This window comes from Solanum tuberosum, unplaced genomic scaffold (assembly GCF_000226075.1).
Source record: "Solanum tuberosum cultivar DM 1-3 516 R44 unplaced genomic scaffold, SolTub_3.0 scf00023, whole genome shotgun sequence".
In the NCBI taxonomy this organism is placed as follows: Eukaryota; Viridiplantae; Streptophyta; class Magnoliopsida; order Solanales; family Solanaceae; genus Solanum; species Solanum tuberosum.
This window is the reverse complement of record NW_006238949.1, coordinates 844,302-853,387: the sequence shown is the minus strand read 5'-3', so window position 1 is coordinate 853,387 and position 9,086 is coordinate 844,302.

Sequence of the window (9,086 nt, the reverse complement as noted above, 5' to 3'; positions counted from 1 at the left end):
ATTGTAAAATAGCTATTACTTCTGATATGGGTCGTAGTGTAAATGGTAATGATTATTTCACAATTACTGCGCATTGGATTGATGAAAATTGGACTTTGCAAAAAAGAATTTTAGGTTATAAATGTTGTGAAATGCATAAAAGCGGTAGTTATATAGCTCAAACAATTATAGATATTTTGCAAAACTATGGAATTTGTGATAAAATAAGTAGTGTCACATTAGATAATGCTTCTAATAATAGAACTGTTGTTGAAATACTAAAACCGTCTCTTTGCCCTATTTATATTGATGGTTTTCATATTAGGTGTGCTGCACACATATATAATTTGATTGTTAGAGATGGTATAGCAATATATGATGATGGTTGCACAAAAGTTGAAACTGCATGTCATTTTATTTTTAAATGTCAAGTTAAGTCTAGACGTAGAGATTTTGAAAATCGTTGTCGTGAATTTAATCTTCCACCTAGAAAAATTCCAAAATCCGTGTGTACTAGATGGAATTCTTTATTTGAAATGCTTGAAGTTACTTATGAATATAGGAAACCTTTACAAATGGTTTGGAATGCTCATAATTCAAATATGGCATATAGACTTGATGATAGTGATTGGAATAACATAAAAAAACGTATAGAATTCTTAAAAGTTTTTTATTTAACTACAAAAAAAATATCTGCACTTTATTATCCAACTATTTGCTCTATTTTACCTATATTTGTGCTATTTCTAGTAAATTTTATAAATTAAAAATAAACCAAGATTTGAAGAATCTGTTAAGAAAATGATTGAAAAATTTAAAAAAGTATAGGCTATTCGCCTTAATTTAAAAAAGTATAGGCTAGCTATTCAAGCATCTTCAGTAGCTTTGGAAGGCGCTTTTAGTGCAGCAAGATTTCAAATTGAAGAGCATAGATATTCATTAGCAGCAGATAGCTTGGAGATATCCGTACTATTTAGAGATTGGATTAATGGCGAGAGAAGGAGTTATGGTCGTCCACCTTTGCCGACCAAATTTGAAAATGATATTGATGAAATAATGCAAGATTTTAGTGATGACGGCATTGATGCAATGGAAGAACTAGCTAATCAACCAATTCCAGAGCATGTTAGTAGACAAATGTTAAATGATTTAAAAAAAAGATTTCCTTGGTAGCATGAACTATTAAATTTAAATGTCTATTAGTATGAGTATAATAATTCGAGATCTAATTCAAACAGAACCCTTCCTAGAAGGTGGCTGTGTAGATTAGATTTTTTAATACTCTACTAATATTTTGTAACTCAACTTGTACTATTTAATTAATATTAATAAAAGTATAGGCTATTCGCCTTAATTATTTTTTATTATTGTCTTCAAAAGTTCAAATTTAACTTTTAAAGTGTGAAATTTAAACTTTTATAGTTTTAAAGTTTGAATTTAAATTTTCAAACTTTTAAAATTTAAAGTGTGAAATTTAAATTTTATAGTTTTATAGTTTTAAAGTTTATAATTTAAATTTAAATTTTCAAACTTTTAAGTGTGAAATTTAAACTTTTATAGTTTTAAAGTTTGAATTTAAATTTTCAAACTTTTAAAATTTAAAGTGTGAAATTTAAATTTTATAGTTTTATAGTTTTAAAGTTTATAATTTAAATTTAAATTTTCAAACTTTTAAGTGTGAAATTTAAACTTTTATAGTTTTAAAGTTTGAATTTAAATTTTCAAACTTTTAAAATTTAAAGTGTGAAATTTAAATTTTATAGTTTTATAGTTTTAAAGTTTATAATTTAAATTTAAATTTTCAAACTTTTAAAGTGTATTTTTAATTTTAGTAAGTTTTTTTAATTATAAGAGTTGGGACCCGATTTCCGGTTCGGTCCGGTACCGGTCCGTTACCGGTCCGGGATGGGTACACTGATTATTTTTCGGAATTACCGGTTCCGGTTCGATTCCGGCCCGTGGTGCCCGGTTCCGTTTCGGTTCCTGTCCGTCCCGGTCCGGTAGTCCCGATTCCGGTCCCATGGGCCATGATTTATGGATTCGTTCACCTTCCAATTGCTTGAAGGTTAGGATGAGATCCCGAAATATCATTACTTTTAATGGAGGAAACTCCATTAGCTCGCAAGTACTATTCGATATACTCACCTCCTCTGCATTAAAGTACCAACAAGCAAAACAAAACTAAAAATTAGGTAAGTAAACTACGACTGACAAGAACAAAAGAATTTTACTAAACTAAGAATTCTCAAATAACACCACTCCCCGGCAGCGGCGCCATTTTTATGTTTAAGGACGTAATCAACTGACACTATTTTGGTTCAAGTGTCCTACGATCGCGTGTAGTGATATAACCCAACCAAGGGTTGGGATCGTTCCCCCATGGAGTGGTTTTGAGAAATAATAGAAAAATAAAATCTAGTTCTAATTAGTCATACCTATAGATATTAACATTAAAAACATACTAAATCTAAGGGGTGACGCAAGCGTCAATTATCAATGGGGGTTTGTATTAACTAACAACTAAAAATAGCAAAAATATAAGGAAACGAGATATGGAGACGGAATTCAGGATGTGATAGGAATACGGGATAAACTAGACTATCGGGTACATACTTTTGATGGTAGATTGTTGAACATTTGTGATTAGGCTAGACTATAGTGGGGGTAAATTCTCTCTCGAGCAACTTACCCCGAATCCATGCGGTTTCTCTTGAACACCGAGTTGCCGCATTAAACACAACCTCCGCTTTAGCCCATTCACTCTCTCGAGCTGAATGTGTGGGAGAAGGACTAGGATTCACTATCTCGAGTTGAACCCATGTCGACCCAATACAACCAGCTATCAATTTAGTAGTCTTAGTTTTACGACCTCTCTCTCGAGCAAGCCAAAAACACTAAGATGAAATCGTATTTGCAACTACAATACCATTAAGTTCATACACAACTACTAAACGAAATCACATTTAAACAACAAATAAAACATCAACAAGCAAGACCCAACAGATAACCTAACCCATATTCACAAAATCACACCCCAAGAATTGGGGTTTTAGCTAGACATGTAAAAAAGATAAAAATCAATACCAATATCAGTTTTCATCAACTGGGTATGAAGAATTGAGTCTTAAAACACGTCAAGAGTGAAGAATCTTTGAGACCCACGCCCAATTTCTTGGAGTTGAAACCCTTTGAATCTTCAAGATTTTAGAACAAAGTCTCCAAAACCCTCTAAAACTTTAAACTAAAAATATGCTAACTTTGAATAATAATTGTCTGTCACTTGATACTAAGTTAACAATTTAAACAAGTATTTATAGTTTTTGAACATTTGTGTTGCAGCAGATCACTCGGCGCAGTTAGTCGGGATTGCCGATACACTCGACTATCCACCTTTTGGTCGATTTCATCGCCTTCTTGCTTCAGCCTTCAGCATCTTCGCTCTTCGAGTCATTGGGCGATATAATACTTCTTCACGGAACTATTCGACGACAGGTCGAATGCTCCATTTCATCGCCAACTTGATCTTTCCTTTCAGGGCCCAACACACTGGAACAAAAGGCGATCTCCAGGCCGATTGGCGACTCGCCAACTGGGCTAGGCGATCTTCAGGCCATCATTTCTTCATTCTTTTTAGCTGCCTTGTTCCTTCTTGGCAAGTAGTGTCCATGCTGTGCCTCAAACTTCAAATACCTGAAACTTAGGGGTTATTCATCAGATATTGAGACATAATATGCATTTGAGGACACTAATTCTATCAACATATAGCCCTAAATGAGTCTAATTTGTGGACTCATCACCGAGTTAACTCGGCGTTTCACCGAATGTCCCTTCTGATTGCCTTTCTGCGCCCCAATTTTTAAAAAATATTTTGTAACATTCGGCGAGCTACTTTTAGTTTGCCAAATGGTGTCAGTGATTCGTCGAAAGGCCTACATCACCCAATTGGGCTATTTTTTGAGTAATATTGTTCTGGAACATTCTGCGAGCCCAATTTGGCTCGCCAAATGGGTTAGGCAACTCACCGAATGACTCGACAAGTTTTCCTGCAAGTTTGACACTTTGAGATTTTTTTCTAAAGTAATTCTAACACATTCGACTTTTTTTTGCAGGTGTGTCTAGACCAAAAGTAACTAGGAGAAATCAACAGCATTGAAAGTGGGCAAGACGCATTATGATAAAGTAGGAGGTTGCATCCTCCCAGAATGCACCGACAAAACTTCCTCCAACTGGGGAAAAGGAAAAAGAAAAGAGGCCGGTAGTACCAACACCGGTGGTGGAGAGCTCAGACAGCAAGTGCATCCATGCCACTCACCTCACTACTTCTGAAAGCGAGGGTTATTGAGGTGCCAGTTCTCCGTTCTCCGCATCTGAGCTAGAAGACGATCAACTCCTCTATGCTAGGAGAGCAGAGCTACACTCCAAGGTGATGCATGATCAATCTATAATCCTAGTGCCTCCTATGACTCCTCCACCTTCAGCATAAATAGTGGAGCATGTACGACGAGCTCAGGTTTCTCCTCCCTAGTCACTGAATAGATTAAAGGACGAGGGTTGAAGAACAATATTAGAGGAAAAATGCTTGTCTACAGATGTTGTTGTAGACTGGTACCTAGAGGTGTGGAACACCATTATGTTCCATAAATTCGAGTAAGAGATGGCCATGAAGGCCAAGTAGAGCCAAAACTCACTCCATTTTCCATTTTTGATTACTGCGTTGTGCAGGAGGGCCCGTGTTCCGGTGAATGCCAAGACGGATGTGGAAGTGACTCCTACTTCCTTTAGTGACATCTAGTGGATAGAGACCGAGTATATAAGAGACGAGGATGATTGGAGGAGATCTACACTGGCAGATGCATCAGCAGTAGTCAATGTTGAGATGTTGTTGAAAGAGACAATCTTTCCCCCTCAGGCCAGTGAGGCACCATGTACTCCCGACATCTTTACATATGCCCCTTCTGGTTGGACTGTTGTTCCCCCTCTTACTACTTATACTTCTCCTCGACCCCCTATCACCTAGGCCATGCTGTACAAGATGGGCCATCTGGCCAGTCTACTGATGTGTGTGCCTCCCGGGTAGAGGCCGATATGCCTAGGTTGATTGAGCGGGTGATTAGTGCTGCCTTGGACCCGATTAGAGCTTAATTGAGAGAGCATTGAGAGAAGATAATTGCCCATGTATATGCACTGGATGCCATTACTGTGAGGATAGAGGCTTGTGAGTGGCGTCAGACTTCTTTTGATGATGTGACGAACTTTAAAGACGATATTGTTGGGCTGTAGAGAGATGTGGATGAGCTGAAGTCCACCGATCTATCTATGATATTCTGTATGGTAGAGATCCCCGAGGTTCCTAGCAGAGATTTCCTTGCTAGTTTCTAGATTGCTCCGGCTACTACTGACGAAGATGTTGCTTTAGATGAGGTTGGTGCTGAGTCTGAGGTTGAGACAAATGAAAAGGAGTTGGGTGTTCATGACACATCGATGTATAATGACATGGAGTACCTTGAGGGAGCTATGGTCAAGACAGTTGTGGCGGCTTCTTTAAGGGATACTTCGATGGTGGGCTTTAAGTGGAGCGAAAGATATTTTTGAGTCGGGTACTGATGCCCAAACACAGGAGGGTACCGACATGCAGAGTTCACCTGAAGCTTAGACTGGCAGGAGGATTTTTACTTTCTTTTTGTCCTTGCTTAGTTTTTGTTATTTCTTGGCATTTGAGGACAATTGGTAGTTTCGTGTGGCGGGTGAGGTATTTCCATACCTACCTCTTTTTGGCTATTTAATAGGATATTTTGTGTTTTATGTGATTGTTTTTATGAATGTTTGATTTAGTTGATATATATTAGTTTTGATCCAATTTTTGGTCCATTGTTTATTGCAAAATATTGGAATGTTGGTTTTGAACCGATTTAAACTATGTTTGCCACCTCTTGATGTGTAAGAATGTGGTTGTTCTCTTGTAATTTTGAGTGTCGGTTCTATTCAATAACGATGACTTGAATAGTTCTCTCAATGGAACGATATGAGTTTACGGCTCCGATAAGGAAAATTGAGTTGCAATGTCATATGTGAACTCCTAGCACCTCATCGTGACTAACCGGTTGTCGAGTTGATCTATTGTGATGATCATTGCATGCAAGTTGAAAACTGTTGAGTCTGGTTTGATGATTGTGTTGAATGTCGTGTGTGGTGAGATATTCTTGAAATATGTACTTCGTAATACCTAGAAAATGCCCCGTTAGTTCAATTGACTAATGTAAGCAAATGATAGAGATGATGTTAGGCACAATTGGTGAAAAGTGAACGAAAATTGCTATCATTCCTCTTTGTGACAACCTTGTGAGAGTGTGAACCTAGTTTGACACCATTTAAGCCTATCCTTTTTCTTTGGATGAACCATTAATAACTTTGACCTATTTGTCCCATCACCTATAACCTTCTTGAAGCATTGGTTTGTTTGAATAGCCAACTTAGGCCAAATGCCTAAGTTAGGCGTGTGGTGAAAAAAGAGAAAGTCAAGAAGTGTGAAAACTTTTCCCTTGAAAGATCATGTTGAAAAAAAAGATGGAACCCCTCCATGTAAAAAAAAAGTGAAAGAAGAAAAATACCGAAAAAGAAAAGATTGTTGAAATAAAGTTTATGAAATGGAAAAAGAAATGGGGTGTCAAATAAATCATGCTTAAAAGATCATAGGGTGGAATGTGAAAACCAAAAAGAGTGAAAGAAAAGGAGAAAAAGTGAAATGCAGGCCATGCTTCATGAAGGTAGAAGTCACTAAACCAGGTTACACGACTTGAAAGACCTTTGTGATCTTGAGTGAGCTGAAAATAATGTTAGTTGGAAAATAAGGGAAAGCCTATGGGTAGAGTGATGCATGTGTTTATCTTTGGGAATGTGAGAGTTGTTTTTTATTCAAAAAATCAAAATCATTGAAGACCTTTATGTGAGAATTCAATCATTCTTGGTCTGACGGCATTTGAATACTTTTGTTGAGCTTGAACTTGCATTTGAAGCAAGCATTGTAAGCTTCAGTTCTATTTTATAATGGTTAGTCACAGTTTGAAACTTAGAGTGCACAATTGAACATTGCATGAGTAGTTTGAACCTCTTATGTGCATTCATGTTGAGTCTTGAGTAGCACTATTTGTAGACATCCTTATTGAACTTATCTATCTTGTGTTTTACTTGAGGACAAGAAAAAGTTTAAGTTTAGGGTATTGATGAGTCTGGGATTTTTACTCATTTAGGTCTTGTTATTCATAGTATTAATGTCCTTGATGACTATTTTTTGTGCTCTAAACTGATGTTTAAATGCTAATTCGCAGATATAAAGGAAAAAGAGCAAGGCAAGGACATTTCCGTGAAAAAAGGAGCAAAAAAGATGCAAAATGATGAAGATAATGAAAGCTGACAATCTCCAAAGCCACTTGTCGATTTGCCGAGTGGCACTATAGCTCGCCAAATGTTACAGCGTGCCAGTCCTAAGGAGAAGCCAACTTTGCGATGGAATTGGACCTTCGGCGAACCGCCAAATTAATTAGCGACAAAGACTTTGATCGCCTAAAGTTACAAGGTCTCAATGGTGAAGAGTCAAGGCAAAATGGCGATAGTGAAGAACTCTTGGCATATCACTGACTTGGTCGACGATGCTCGACTAATTCCGCCGAATGAATCCGCAGACCAAAATTCGGGAGTTTATAAATTGATTTTTAAAAAGAGAAAAAGAGTATCTTGCATTGTTAGACTCAGAGTTTTTTATTGAAACATTGTTTTTCTTAGTTTTTGAGAGCTTTCTAGTAGATATTCAAGTTGGGTTCTCGATAATAAGCCCATTTGAAGCATTATAAAGTAGTGGATTGTACAACCCAACTTATGGAGAATGTAGTTGGCAATATTTTCTTTTTTTAACAATGTGTGGCTAAGACACCCATTCTTGGGGGTATGATTATGTGATTAATTGTTTCAATTAGCCTATGTGTGTTAGTAAGTACTGATTTAATTGTTGTTTTGAAATGTGTTCGATTGGTAATTGAGTTTTAACTCATGAATTGTAGTTGCAAAAGCAATTCTACGCTAGTATTCTATGATTGCTTGAGAAAGAGGTTTTAGAATTAAGGTTATTAATTGATGCTTGTAGTGATTGGGTGGTTGTGGATTCAGCTCGAGAGAGTGAATCTTAATTCGATCCAACCTATCTAGCTTGAGAGAGTAGATAAATTAAGGTTGTGGGCTGTTTATCGTGTGATGTTTGTTGAGGTTCAAGAGAACTAACTTGATTCATGATAGTTGATCGAGAGATGAATATTAAATCTAAAGTCTAGCCTACCCTCTGAGATTCAACGACTTTTAGTAATTAGTAATGACCTGTATAGCGAAATTGGCAATTAATTGATCACCTCCCTAAGTATCCCTTTCTACTTGATTACTCCCCTATTTTTGCAGTTGTTGATTGACAAACCTTAATCCCCCATTTGACACTAGTTGTCAACCCCTTTGATTTACTTCAATGGTTTCAATAATTTCTATTGCTACAACCGATTAAAACATGTCTTTCACTTAGTAATAGAATTCTCTACCGTATCACTCCTTGTGGGATCGACCCCAATTCTTCGTTGGGTTTATACTAGATTGTGATCTCGTAAAATTAGTATTGGATGAAGTGTAGTTGAGAGTTATCACGCATCTGGGGCGTCCCGCGTCAGGCCTTCCCAGATCAATACGACGAATTTTCTACTCATTTTTTGACCCTAATTAGTCTAGAGTTAATTGATTTCCTCAAATTTTCCTTAGATTCAATTACACAATATAAGTACACGAGAATCTACTCATTTTTCCTCGAGAACAATTCTCAAAAATCGAAATCCTCACATCAAGAATTCATCAACTCCATAAACAAAGCATGAAGAACAAACCTCAAGAACACCAATCAAAAATTCAAATCATTCAACCCGAAGAACGAAATTTAGGATGGAATTTACATGATTGGCGTGTGGTGAATGAACACAACACTATAAAAATTTACCTACCTAGTTAGGATCAAATCCTTGGCAAAAACCCCTCGAAGATTGCAAGAAATCATTTCGTGCTTCAATCTTTTCCTTTCTTTC